Here is a 15,156-nt window from a genome sequence, read left to right on the forward strand (position 1 = left end):
CGTGTCTTCGTCCTAACGCTGCCCCATTCAATTCATTATCAACTAGGCCACCTTTCCTTATTCTGTAAATAGTTTTCTTTGAGCGACAGCTCGGGAACGTGCACGTCGACCCGGAGGGTCAGTCAGTATTCAGGAGTCTCGCAGCAAAATCAAGATAGTCGGCAGGCATGAAACAGGTATCCTGCGTGCGCTGCAATATGAAACGGCACGTCATTGATCACTTACTTTTCCGCATAGTGAGGTGTCTGCCTCAGCATGCCATCAATAATTGCGAACAGGGGCCACTTAATTTTTCCATGATTGCCTGGCGCACCGCTCCGAGTGTTCGCCTCAACTCCCGACACGAGCTTCATCCACCGGTCCCTAATATTTTTAAATTTCATCATGGCCTGTGTTCCTGCACAAGTGAGGGAATAAAACATACAATTCATTCGCGCTCCACATGCAATGAGCCACGCAATCGCCACTTACCTGTCAATCCAAACATAGATTCTATAATATCCCATCTGTTCATTTTTGCTTGCTTGTCTTTATAATCGGGCATCATTTTGTCGTATAAAAAGAGGTACAGTCTGATCTCCTCTAAAAAGCGTTCGGTGTCCATGGTGCCGTTGTCAGCGTGCTTCAGAAAACGACGGCGCGAGATAAATGACAGCCGGAAAAAAAAAAAAGGAAACAAGCTCCGTGCGTTGCTATGGCGACTACCACGCACGTCGCTGATTGGCGCTTTGCTTGGGCGGCGGCGGCAGAAATAGCGCAAGGAGCGATTGAGTCGGCGGCAGAAATTCCTCGACGCTCGGCGGGAGAAAGAGAGAAAAGCGGCGCCTCGCGAGCGGCGCGCGGGCGCGGCAGAGCGCGGCGCCGCCAGTGTGTTCGTGCCTTAACAGAAATGTCCCACTAGAACGCAAGGCGCGTTCGACGGCCGTCGGGTAACAGAAATGTCCCACTGGAACTCTGGCGCTATCTCGTTATCAACGAATGGTCGACGTGCGGGCCATGATCTTCGCAGATGAATCGCGGTGCATCCTGGACCACGATAAGGCCGCGTGCCGGTGGTATCAGCATGCGCAACACTATCCGCAATACGCCTCGCGGCATTGCTCCCCTCCTCAACGTAAGCATCGACCCGATGCTTTGTTTAAAATAAAACCAAAACAAAAGGACAGCCTGTGCGAAAGTAAATGGCAAATAAGCACGAATCACGCACACATAAACAAAACAAGAGATGCAAACAGGGAGCCTCCTTTAGCGCGCATGATAGGGCTTCGAACGGGCGACGTGTACCACTTCTTGTCGTGCGCGGCGTCGTTGGGATGAGCAAGCCCCATCAGGGACCACTTCATAGTCCACTTCACCCACTTGACGGATGACTTTGTATGGGCCGAAATAACGGCGCATGAGTTTTTCGCTTAATCCTCGGCGGCGAACGGGCGTCTCTCGTATGAAGGGTGGGCGGGTAAGGGCAGACGGCTACTTGGGGCTGCAGCGTACCGCCGAGGACTGGGCTCGTTTCGTCGGGGTGGCCTAGTGTTCACTGCAGCGGCGTAAGTCATTGCTTCGGCCTCTGTTCGAGTCGTCGCTGATGAAGAGCCAAGCGCCTGCTGGACTTCATCACGCACTATGTCCAAGAGAGATGCTCCTTGGGAGGGCTGGGGGGTAGGAGGTAGCAATCGGCGTAGTTCTTCCTTAACCACTTCTCGAATAGCTTCCCGCAGATCGTTGGTGGTTAGCCCACCTCGAATCGGTTCCGAGTAGAGCGAACTGAGCTGAAACGGGCGGTTGTATTGCCGAGTCCGGGCGTCCAGGGTCCTTTCTATGGTGTGCGCTTCTTCAGTAAATTAGGCGACTGTTTTAGGAGGGTTCCTTATGAGACCGGCGAAAAGCGACTCCTTCACTCCTCGCATTAGGTATCCGACCTTTTTGTCTTCGGTCATGTCTTGGTCCGCTCGCCTAAAAAGACGTTTCATTTCTTCGACGTACACGTTTAGGGTCTCATTGGGCTGTTGGGCCCTCGATTCTAGCAGCAGCTGGGCCCTTTCTTTTCGCATGATGCTGGTGAAGGTCCTGAGCAACTCATTCTTCAGAAATTCCCAGGTGGTCAGTGTGGTCTCATGGTTTTCATACCACGTTTTGACGGGGCCGTCCAGGGAAAAGTAAACGTATCGCAGCTTCATTTCTTCATCCCACCTGTTTATGGTAGCCACGCGCTCTAATCGGTCGAGCCATTCTTCTGGGTCTTCAGCGGCATAACCATGGAAAGTTGGGGGCACCCGCGGCTGCTGCAGCATGACAGGGGTAGGTGATTGTGGGGTGCTCATGGTGGCTGTGGAAGCGTCCTTTCGTGGTCGCGTGGGGTCCGGTAGCGGTCCCAGCTCAGGTGGCAGGTTTCGGAGGCGGCGACTGTTCCGAGTATCTGTGTCTTCAGCGTCCTCGTTCATACCCCGCACCTTTACCAGATGTCACGTAAGAGTGAGGGTAGCCCGAAGACAGGAGACCGGGAGGTTAGTAGAAATAGAAGGAGATCCGTTTATTTGGCGGACTTGCGCTCACTAAAGGAAAACAGACACACCGGCCTAGCGGGAGGCGAACAGCGCGTTCGACGGCCGTCGGGTAACAGAAAATGTCCCACTGGAACGCAAGGCGCGTTCGACGGCCGTGGGGTAACAGAAATGTCCCACTGGAACGCAAGGCACGTTCACCATCCGAGATACAGTCGTCGTAGCGTCTGGCGCTATCTCGTTATCAACGAATGGTCGACGTGCGGGCCATGATCTTCGCAGATGAATCGCGGTGCATCCTGGACCACGATAAGGCCGCGTGCCGGCGGTATCGGCATGCGCAACACTATCCGCAATACGCCTCGCGGCAATATTATCTGTTCCTTTTTGTGATGGCTATCAACACAAACCTATCTCACAAGGTATAGTGCTTCGAAAATTTTGTGTTTCTCGTCTTTTAAGACTGTTCTACATACCTTTTGCATACGTATCTGGAGGTGGTTGACTTATTATTGCAGCTGAAAAAAACAGGACCTGTCAGAAAGGACTTGCAATAGACATTGTGCATACATAAGTCATGACTGACACATTTATCTCTAATTCAAGAACACGGTGAAGACCTCTTCGTAGCGTATCAGCTGAAGGGTTTTCAACTGACTCATTACAGTTACGAGTAGTATTCGTGCAGTAAGCGTAAACAAGACGTCAGAGAAAATAATCCACCATTCAACCATCATATGACTCTTCCGAATACACGTCACGCATTATAACACAGACTAGGAACTTGCACACCCCAACAGTGAAAATAAAACCTCGGTGTACCAAAGGGGATCTAGACCTGTCTGCCAAATGAGCGAACCTACGGCAGGTTTTCACAAGGACAATGAATTCGGCGTTTTCCACGTGTTCACTGCACCGTAACACACCAGGTGTTACTCAACGACCCGAATCACTTGATGCTTCGTGTCGCACACAAGGCCTACATTCCTTCGAACGTGTGACGGCATTTACCCGTGACGAGCTGGTGAATCCTTAAAACTCCTGCCCACATCACGATGTTGCAAACCAGACTCTTTTGACAAATGTTATAAGCTCAATTAGGCTGCAAAAATAAAAAAAAACATACGTCGCCAGAATCACCTCGAGTCATGCCGGATGTGCGCTAATTGTCAAGTGGTAACACACATGTGAGCCGAAACACTACATAAGTTTCGAATCCACCAAAACCGACACATTGTGAACTGACAGAAGCACACATATTGAATGATGACTAACAACCATCTTAGGGAGCTTTTCCATCGGTCTGCCACGCTGCTTTCATCGCAAGACAAGCCCTCCCTTCAGTAGAATATCGACTACCGTCCATCTACTGATCGCATAATTGTGCAAAGAAAAGCAGACTCATGTTCCTGAAAGACGCCCATTTGACCAACTTTCACAACAAATCGAGCACTTGAAGCAAAGGCAACTCCGCAAACCCTGGACTGTACAACGGCTACTCGAAGAAGTTCAGCGAGCAAGTGAAACCTCATCACGAGTAAACTTGTGGCTGCAACGGTAGGCAAAAATGTCAATAATGATGAAAAAGCTGGTTCCAGTGGTAAACTCCGGCAAGCCGCGAATCCTCCGTACATTCGCTGAACCATGATACAAGGACATGGCTTGAGATTTGTGGCGTTATTGTATGTACACATTACAAACAATGTTGGGGCATTTACATATTGATGAAGTATGAACACTGCCGTGCTTTATGAAAGGAAACACGCGAGCTGGTTCTCAGTGGTCTACGACGGCTGCCTACGGCCATGACTTATTATATTATTTTGCAATATATGACGCCAAAAGCTGACGTGCATTCCTTGGCTGTGGGATGATGACGCTGTACGCAGACGCCGCATAGTGCAGGCCGCGCGTGTGCACGTTCCATTTCATTCGTTAGTCCGCCGTTGACCGTCCATTCGTCTGCCGAATTCTCTGTCTGTCCGTGCATCCATCTGTGCCTCTACCCATCTGTTCATCTAGTGAACACTTCAAGTACCGCCATCTTGCATTTTTTCATCATATTGTCGCGTAGGAAGAAAAGGGAACTTCGGGCAAGGAATACCGCGTAGTCGCCAAGACGCAGGTCAGTGCGCGACACAAACAAAAAGCCTCCGCAAGAGTGCATGCTGTCCCAAATGACTTCCTCAATTGTTTTTCCTGGATGCGGCTCGTGCTCGCCGCAGTTGATGGCCAGGTGGCATTCTCATTGGAAAAAAAAACATCGCCCAGGTGCTCGCGCAACTGGTGGCGCATGAGCGTAAGAAAACCAAATGAGCACACTGTGGGAACGTTCAAGAAGAAGAAAAAAAAACAACGAAGTAACTAGTGGCACAGTCGCCCTATCGCATGAATTACGGATTCAGCCGAACAACATGAACAATCTTTGGGTAGAGCTGTCGACGCTGGGTGATATGGTTCTGTCTGGGACTACCTCATATAGTTCTCGTCACTCACACGGCCCACTACTTAGTAAGGTCCACAGTGGTGACTCAGAAGCTTTTCGGACAACCTTTGGCGGCGAACCGTAGTCCATACCCAAAGTAGTTCTCCTGTATGGTATTCCACATGTCGATGGCGAAGACTAGCAGCGTGCATCTGCAGTTTATTGTTGCGTGACATGCAGGCGTGCCAACTGTCGAGCTTCTTCAGCATACTGAGCAAGCTGCTCAGCGTCAGGTGTGAGTGACCCACCGTAATCATCTGGAAACATAGCATCAAGCATGGTGTGGACCTCAGGCCCGTAGAGGAGATAGGATAGTGCGAATCATGGCGTTTCTTGAATGACAGTGTTATACTCGAATGTTTTATAAGGGAGGACCTGATCCCACGTGCTGTATTAAACTTCCACAAACAGGGATAACATATCGGCGATGGTGTTGTTCAGTCACTCCGTCAAGCTGTTAGTCTGCGGGTGATAGGCCGTCCTCCTGGGATGGCTCATGAAGCTTAGTTTAATACATCGTCAATGAGCAGAGCCGTGAAAGCTGTTACACGATCAGTGATGGAGCGACGCGGGGCGCCATGGCGAAGAATGATCTGATCGACGAAAAACTGTGCAACATTGAAAGCTGTAGCTCGTTGGAGGGCTCTTGTCTCGGATTATATTGTGACATAATCTGTCGCTACAACAATCTACTTATTACCGGCAGATGACAGAGTAAATGACCCCAGTAAATCTATTCCTATTTGATCGAACAGAGCCCTTCGGGATGTGATTGGTTTCAGCAGGCCTGCAGGCGTCAGTGGCAGATATTTACGGCGTTTACATTCACGGCAGCTTTTCGCATATCGCTTGACGTGCGTAGCAAGTTTCGGCCATCAAAATACGGCTGTTGAACTCTGGCGAGATTTCGGGAAAAAAACTAGATGTCCGGATGAGGGCTCGGGGTGGCAGGCCAGAAAAATTTCGTCTCGCATGTAAGAAGGGACCTTTAGCAGGTAAATTTTCCATTGCCATCTGAGTTTCTTTTGTACAAGGCAACGATTTGTAGGCAGAAGAAAGCGGGATTCCGAGAAAGGTGTCGAGGTACGGGTGTGTTGCGTCCTTCTAGATTGTCAATGATTGCGTGATTCTCGGTGTTACAGTGAGGACTCAGAGGAAGCCGCTGCCTTCCTTATTGCCCGAATCACAAACTCGAGTAGCTGAACGAGACAAGGAATCAGTATTTTTGTACTTGTGGCTTGATTTGTAGACAATGGTAAGGTCAAATTCTTGCAAACGAAGACTCCATCGTGCCAGACGCACGGGCGGGTTTCGTAAATTGGCTAACCAGCACAATAAATGATGATCAGTCACTACTTTGAAGTGACGACCGTAGAGGTGGCCTGAATTTCATGGTGTCCCACACTACTGCTAGGCACTCCTTCTCAGAGGTGGAATAGTTCATCTCGGTGCGAGACAGGGTACGGCTGGCGCAAGCTATTACGCGCTCGCTGCCTTCTTGGTGTTGGACAAGCACGGCGCCGAGACTTACATTGCTCGCGTCAGTATGAACACTGGTAGCAGCCTCCGCGTCGAAGTGAGCAAGAACTAGTGGTGCCTGCATACACTCACGTAGATTGATAAAAGCCGCGTTTTGTTATACATTCCTTAACGAATGATTCGGCGTCACGTCTGAGATGAGTCAGAGTCTCGGCATTTCTAGAAAACCTGGCGTTGAAGCGACGATAGTAGGTGCACAGGCCGAGAAAGCGACATACTGCTTTCTTGTCACGGGGGACGGGAAAGGAGGCTAGAGCGATTGTCTTGTCGCGATCAGATGGAACACCGCGTGCGCTCATAACATGGCTCATAAATTTAAGATTTTTCGAGCAGAAATTTATTTTTTCTGGCTTCACCGTGAGATTCGAAGAGCGGAGCGCTTCCAGAACAGCCTGCACACACTTTAAGGGTTCCTTTAAAGTCCCTCAGAACACGATGACATGATCAAGATAAACTAGGCAGGTGTTGCACTTCAGGCTGGTAAGAAGTGTCCATCATTCTTTGAAACGTCGAAATATGTTCATTCTTTGAACACAGTGTGAAGAGGAGCACCTTGCATTCATACAGGCCATGCGGTGTAACAAAATTGTTTTTTTTCGGCCTGTTTTATCAACCTCAATTTTCCAGTATCCGCTTTTGAAGTCTATGAATGAAAAATACCGTCGTAGTCTGTCCAGTGAATTATCAATGCGGGACAGAGGATACACGTCTTTTTTAGTCATGCCACTCAGCTTTCTGTAGTCTACGCAGAAACGCAATGTTCTGTCCTTTCATAGCGAAAGCTGTTATCAGATCGGAAATCCGATCATGCACAGTTCTTTTCTGCCACCACCGCCGCCACCGGTGTCCGTAACCACATAGCGCAAAACAGAAACAAAACAACCTAGAATCACTGATATAGTGGGACTCGAACTTCGGTCCACTGATGCCAGCCTAGTGCTCGACCACTAAGCCACGCCGGTGCTTGAGACTTGTTGGCAAATTTTTGGCAGGCTTGATGCCGGCAAAGCAATCGTTGTTACTAAGACTTTAAAGCGTTTTAAAACAGCGAAAGAACAACCAGCTATCGCACACTGCGAATAGCGTAACAAGTGGGGTGTCCATTGCTCCAACACATTACAAGACCTTTAACTTGTTTTGTTAATTGTGGCGCTTACCCACTTCAGCCATAATTCTTCATTGTCGTCAGCCACTGCATTAACAATTGCCACAAAATTCCTTGCAAGTGTTTAGCTCTCAGAAGAATGACGAAAAGTAGCATAGCGAATGCCGGCCTACTAACCCAAAAATTATTATTGATGCCGTTACGGGTAGCAACCAAGTGTGCTTGCAGTAGCTAGCCAATGAGCGTTTTGAAAATGCTCTGACAGGCCGCGCTTCTAGTTTTCATTCTGACTGTGCTGCGTCTTCCGTGCAGGCCCGGCGTTTTTTTATTTACAAGAATGACTGGCGATGACCACGGGCTATTGGACGGGTTTATAACATCATCTTGAAGCATTAATCAATTTGAGCATTGATCGTGTCACATTTTTTGGGTGAACCATAATAGGGTTGTTGCTTTATGGGCGAGACATCGGTTGTGCGTAATAATTAGGTGTTTCGTAAGGGGCGTTCGACGCACCTTTGAGGACGAAGTGAAACACTCTTGGAATTCATGCAGGAGTTCCTGAAGTGCTGCGCATTTTTGTTGCGTGAGTCTCTAACTGACGTCCACCTTTGCAAGAGCCATAGGAACGCCTGGCGATGTCGATCGCAGCCTGCTGTTCATTGATGCGGCAGTAACACATTCAGCAAAGTCTCTGATGGGGTAGGCGAAAACGTTAGCGCTGCGACGAAAAAGGTGTCGTTGCTCATTACTAAAATTTATCGCAGCAGCCTGACATATCTGTCATCAAGCGTAATGAGGCTGCAGGCTGTGGAGACACCTATGGTGAAAAAAATGTCAAATCCCCTCAGTGACTGCCTCATCGTCCCGTAGCTTGTCACAAACGACATCAAGCAGGACGCTTGAACGCGGGGGCAACGTAAATAGATCGGCCGAAACAAGAAACGTGCCGACACGGCTGTCATCAGGCTTTTCTGCTGCTTTGTCGGTTGAGAACGTCACAGTGCGCTGTAGGAGGTTAACTATAGCACCGTATTCACATGAAACGTCGATGCCTATGATGAGGTCTCGGGAGCATTCAGAATGTATAGGGCAGCTGCATGAAATGTGCGTCCGCGAATGCCGACTCTAGTGCTGATAGAGGTGTGATGACGTGCCCACCAGCTGTACAGATTTGCGTTCTGTACCACGGCGTAGCGACTTTTTCGACGTGCGTCGTCAGTTTTCTGCTCATAATGGAGTAGTCACTCCCTGTGTCTAATAAAGCACTAGAATTGTTGCGGCCGTAGAGCACTATAGGTACGTCCTGAGAAAAACGACTTCGTGATTCGGAAGCTGTCATCGTCGAACCACTGCTTGTGCATACTCGCGTCCACTGGAGCCCTTGTTCGCGCCGTATACAAGCGACCCTGCCCCGAAGGTAACCGTCGTGAGTTTTACCGCCTAAGGCTGAGTGACCGCGCTGCGCCGCCCCTGGGTAGCTTGAGACACTTGCAGAAGACCTTCTTGCAAATGATGATGATGGCTGCCGCTGCGGGGGCAGTGGCAGGCGCTACTCGGACAGGTATTTCTCGATCACTCTGGGTCTTTCGCAAAATTTTGCCTGGGCGAGTCGACGGCGAAAGCTTGATGCGCGAGGCGGTGATACTGGCATTCGCGGTATACATGCCCGGCTTCGCCCCAGTGGTAGCTCAGCGGCTACCTGTTCGGTGTGAGCCATACGCCCGATTTCGGTAGAAGGAGCTGCCGATTCTCGAAATACTGGACTGGTTTAACTGATAGAAGTGCATCGCGAGGTGTAGGGTGTGCGAAGCGGTGTGGAGGGGTGTAACGGCTCGCAGCTTCGGCGTATGATGAGGGAGGGACGTAACAGCTTTCAGCCTCGGCATATGATGCAAGGCGAGGCTCCTATGGTACAGGCGGGGAAGCATCGCTGAAGACTTGGACTTGCAGAACCTGCTGTACCTCGCTCCTGATGAAGCTGGAGATCGATGCTGCAGCAGGTGGAGGCGGGAAGTGAACCATTCGCAGCTCGTCACGTACCACTGATTGTAGAGGTTGCAAGGAGCTTCGAGACTGACGTTACTCCCCGCAACTCCAATCTGCTGAAGCGGCATTGACATGGTGGTCGTACACAGCTGATCGCTGCTGGAGCATGTTTTTCATGGTCGTGGCTTCCGTAAAAACTATGCCACAGTCTTCTGGGCACTTCAGGCAAGACCAGCAAAAAAACTGTTCCTTAATTCCTCGTATTAGGTGCCACAACTTCTTGTCTGCTGCCATACTTGGGTCAGCTCGACTAGAAAGGCTCGTTATATCCTTCACGCGCGTCATCACGCTTTCGTTCAGCATTTGAATGTGTGATTGAATGGCCGACTCCGCTCGTTCATGTTGAGGGGGTCGGCGTACTTGACAACAGCTGACGGCACAACACTGTGCACGATGAGAAGGGTTCGCGGTTCTCCTACCAAGTACGAGCACATTCTTCAAGGCTGAAGTATACATTCTACAGCTTGTTGGCGTCCATTCACTCGTGGTAAGCAGCAATCCGCTCAAAGTGAGTCAACCAGTTCATGACATTCTCCAATATGGAGGCACGGAACACCTTCGAAGTCGTGGCTTCTGCAGCGTGTAATTAGCCGTCGGAGTGTTTTTCGTACCGCACTTGTGTGGTTCAGTTGACGTCATCTCCGGTAGGTTTTCACGCTCGGGCGACAATCTTCGGACTCTCCGGCTGGCCTGGTGGAGAAGTGTTGTGAGGGCAGCTACAGGCCTACCAGAAGGCGTTTGGATCACTGGCGGGGGGCACCCAGCAACTTCACCAGCTGCCGCGTGCGAAAAAAGAGGGACTTCGGGCAAGGAATACCGCGTAGTCGCAGAGACGCAGGTCAGTGACGCGACACAACCAAAAAGCGCCAGCAAGAGCGCACGCTGTCCTAAACGACTTCCCCGCTTGTTTCTCCTGGACGCCGGCGCGTGCTCGCTGCAGTTGATTGTCAGGTGGCAATATGTTCATGGCATACAAGTACCGCCGTCCAGAAGACATTCCAAGGACTGAACAGAGGTAGCTACCTACTAATACTACTACTACTATAAGAACTACTACTACCACCACCACCACTACTACTACTACTACTGCTACTACTACTACTACTACTACTACTACCACTACTACTACTATTACTATATACATCGGTAACACACGACCCACAGCTTAAGGGGTTTCGCCCCCACAATGTCGTGATTGGACGCAAATACATTAGAAGATATGTAGCTTGCACCGGGGTTAGATCGGCAGCGTTCATTTCCTCGGTATCATCAAGAGGCCGAGTAGAACCAGCATCATGAGATGGTGATAGAACAACGACGTCCAAAGGGGCAATCATGTCTAGCGAAGGCATGGTAGTCAATAACATGTCTTGAAGAATCGCTTCAGTCAACAAACAGGCGTTGAAAATTGGAATGACCACTGTATATTTTATGGCATAAGCAATGATGTGTGCAAAGGCGACGTCTCGCGCCATCAGTACGTCTACAACAGCACACAAGAGGTAGTCGCCATCGAGCCTATCACGTGAATAAGACAAGCAAAGTAGGTACCAGCTTGAGGTGGTAAGCTGGCCTGATGGTGAGCGTGCAAGCGTGGAGGTAGGTGGGCCGGAAAATCGGCCAGCTGTGGCAGCTCAAGCGAATGGTGCCTCTCGCACAAATAATCAGTGCGAAATGACAGGAGAGAAAATTGAAGCCAAGGATTAGGTCTTGGGGACATCGGTCAATGACGGCAAATTGAACTAGGGTAGAATGACCGGCTATAGAAATACAGGCAGTGCGCATTCAGTGAACGCCAGCAGTTTCTTCCTTTATCGGCGACTTGAAGTGTGCAGGGAGCGGCAGGTGTAAGGACTTTATGTAGGAGGCGTTGAAGGTTGTGCTCATTACTGGAAGGTGTGCTCATGTGTCAATAAGCGCCGAAGTAGTCATACCTTCAACGTCAATGTCGAGCAAACTTCGTACCTTCAAAAGAGAATTTTAGGAGGAAGTCGACAACGCAAGGTCACCCCCGGACGTGACACTGTTTAGCTTTTTTGGGTAGGCAGGAGCAGGGTTAAACGGGGCGGACGGCTGGTGAGTCTGCGGTGAGCGATATGACTGGCGATGACCTTCAGGTGAACGTGGCTGATGACCACGGCGCTGCAGGGAGCGACCGTTGAATCTTGTGCAGACGTTGGGGGGGGGATAGACAGAACTATGTCAGTGCTGCGAAGTAGGTGTTACCCTGTCGGCGGTATGCGGCAGGCGACGTCCGAGTTGGGAGCACCGGTGGGCATCGCAGTAACGGACTACATGATTGATACGAATGCAGTGGAAACAAATTAAGCGGTTTTCGCTAGTGCTCCAAGATGCAGGGCTGCGAGATTGGGTGGCAGGAATAGGAAGAGGGTAGACGCCATGAGGTTGACTGTGGAATGGTCACAGCGCCCACACAGTGGATGCCTATGCTGGTGAGTTTCTCAGTAACAATGGCCTTAACTATGAAGCAGCAACCGGTGTCGTATCACCTGCAGCCGACGTTGTAGCCATGTTGGTAATTTCTGCTTCATGATTTCCATACCACACTTCGGCAGTCCTTCTAAAGTAAAACAATAGATTGACCAGCAGAAGAGTCGTGTCCCATCGGTATCGAGAACGTGAACGTTCACACTCTGTCAGCCAATTCTCAACGCCCGCTTCATCTGGATCGCCGGAACCGCTAAGCGTGCCAGGATACCTCGGGGGTTCGAGCACGATAATTGTAGTAGCAGGAACAGGTGTAGTCACCGCATCATCTTCAGCCTCAGGAACAGCGGGTGAAGATGCAGATGCCGTGCTTTTAGTCATCATTACAGAGTCACCCCTCAAATGACGGTCGCTGTGAAGTTCCGTGGTTACAAAAACACTTCCCATACATTTTCAAACAAAATTTGTGAGATTTAAAGAAGCTACTCTCTACTAAGTACTTTAGTATTATGTACATGATGCACTGTAGCATGCGTGTGCTGGAATTGGGCGACATTCCTTTAATTGCTGGTTGGTGTGCTTTGTCTTGTTATGTTAGCTTGTAGTCCTGATCTCGTCCACGTAAGTATTGCGTGGGGTTTCACCTCCCAGAACCATCATATGTATATGAGAGACGCCGTAGTGGAGGGATCCGGAACTTTTGACCACCTGAAGTTCTTTGAGGTGCACCCAAGTCTCAGCACACGGACCTACTGCATTTTAGCTTCCATCAAAAATGCAGCCGCCACAGCCGGAATTCGATCCCGCGACGTGCGGGTCAGCAGCCGAGTACCTTAGCCACAAGACCACTGTGGCAGGGCTCGTAAATATTTCTGACCAAGGTTATATTGTGCATGAGGTTCAGTGCCTTCGTGAAACATGATATCATGTTTCACGAAGGCACTGAGACTGAATGATGTCTGCAAGCTTATATATAAATAAATCACACACTTCCTAAACGCACTTGCTGAGTCCATCGCGCTGATAGTTTTAGGCAGTTTACTTAGAACGTGGGTTCCGTGTGCATCGTGATGACCACAGGGAGGATTCGGCGCCAGTCAAAGGGTGTTTAGTTTCATCCCACTGGGATATTTACGAGACGCCACATCCATCACCCTAGTCTTCAAGCATCCAGCTCCAAGTGGTTTTAAGGCTGGCCCTCAGTAGAGTACTGCCCTTCCTTTTAAAGCGAACCCTGTTATGAAATCAGAATACGGGTCACGCGCAGTGCCGTAGTACTCCGCCGCCGCTGGTGTCCGTAACCAACATCGCATGAAATAGGAAAACAACTCAATCACAGGACAATGAGCACATGCGGTGACATAGCAAGATTCGAACCTGAGTCCACTGCGTGCCAGTCCATTATTCTACCGCTGAGTCACGCCAGTGCTCGGAACTAGTTCGAAAACTTGCCTTAGGCAGGCTTGATGTTGGGAAAGGGGTCGCGGTTCTATGAGTAATAAAGCATTTTAGAAAAGCAAAGGAACAACCAGGCGTCAAACAATGCGAGTCGCGTTGCATGTGGGCCTTGCAAAGCTCCAGAACCTTACAAAACCTTGTTCTTCATTGCGTATCAAGTGTGGTACGGAGCCAGTTCATGCGTAACTCTTCGTTGTTATCGACTGAAGGCAATACAAAACTCGTTACACGTGCTAAGTGGATACTACACTTTTCTGTAGAATGACGAGGGAAAGCATGTTGAAAGGCAGCCTGCAATGCCAAAATTTCAATATTCACGGCGTAGTGGGTGCCCAGTAAGTGTGCTTATAAACACAAAGGCCACTCTTCATGCTTTAGCTGTGACTTTGCTACGCCCTCCACGCCGACCTGGCATTTTTTACTGAGACTGCGTTTGTTTCTCTGCTCACCAAAAAACCTTATGTGTTACGCCATCATAAAGAAGATCCCAATTCCAGAACGCTTTTCGAAAATATACAGCAACGCCTGAGCCGGAATGAAAGTTTTCTCGAATAGGGGCCGGCCTCCCAAAAATAGCGTCGACGCCACTGTGCATGCGCAAGGGCCAAGCAGGGTGCAGGTTTTGTGTTGGGGACATATGCGTATCAGAAGGAGAAGCAAGGGGGGCGCTAGTCCCGCCACTGAGAAAAGTTGGGTGGCGGGCTCATTCCCTCCACTTTCGACGGTGCACGATGGCCACTCTTGGCTGCACGCGGTGGAGACTAACAAGCAAGGCGAAGTTTTTTGTCACTACACTTATCACTCAGTTTTGTTCTTACGGGAGAATGAAAATGTTATGAGGCAATATAACAACAGAGAAAAATTTCGCCAACATTTCCGCTGTGATGATTTTTGTTTGTAGGCTCTTTGCGGTGCGAGTTACTTGTGCGACGCTTACGGGTTTTGTGCTGTAGTATTGCAAAGCAAGCAAGCGCTGAACAGTTGCCCTTTGTTATTACATCACTTGTTCATGCTTTTATTCTTTTGTTACTTGTTGATGATGTTATGAATGGGAACAAGCAAACTGTTTATGAACCGGTCGAAGCATTTGCTACTTTCGAAAAAAAAAGTTTTCTTTGGAAAGCATATACCATCACCGCTGCTTTGTTGAAGTTGTTTCGAGCTGATGAATGTGACGAATTGTTTTTGATGTTTGATTGATTGATTGATAAGTGGAGTTTAACGGCCAAAAATTACCATATGAATATGAGAGACGCCGTAGTGGAGGGCTCCGGAAACTTCAACAACCTGGGATTTTTAACATGCACCCAAATCTGAGCACACGGTCCTGTAAATGCAGCTGCTGCAGCCGGGACTTGCTCCCGCGACCTGCGGTTCAGCAGCCGAGTACTTTAGCCTCTAGACCAACGCGGCGAGGCGGTTCTTGATGTTTAAGTTTTTTTTGTATTTAAGCACTAAAGATTCTTTCCGCGTTAGTCTATCATAAACCTGATCAGCCCTGCTTATGGTAACTTGGGGCCAAAGCAGTAGCTTCACAAGTGGCCCTGAATAAAGCAGGGGACGCAGTATGAACC

The sequence above is a fragment of the Rhipicephalus microplus genome, chromosome 2, assembly GCF_043290135.1.
Source record: "Rhipicephalus microplus isolate Deutch F79 chromosome 2, USDA_Rmic, whole genome shotgun sequence".
In the NCBI taxonomy this organism is placed as follows: domain Eukaryota; kingdom Metazoa; phylum Arthropoda; class Arachnida; order Ixodida; family Ixodidae; genus Rhipicephalus; species Rhipicephalus microplus.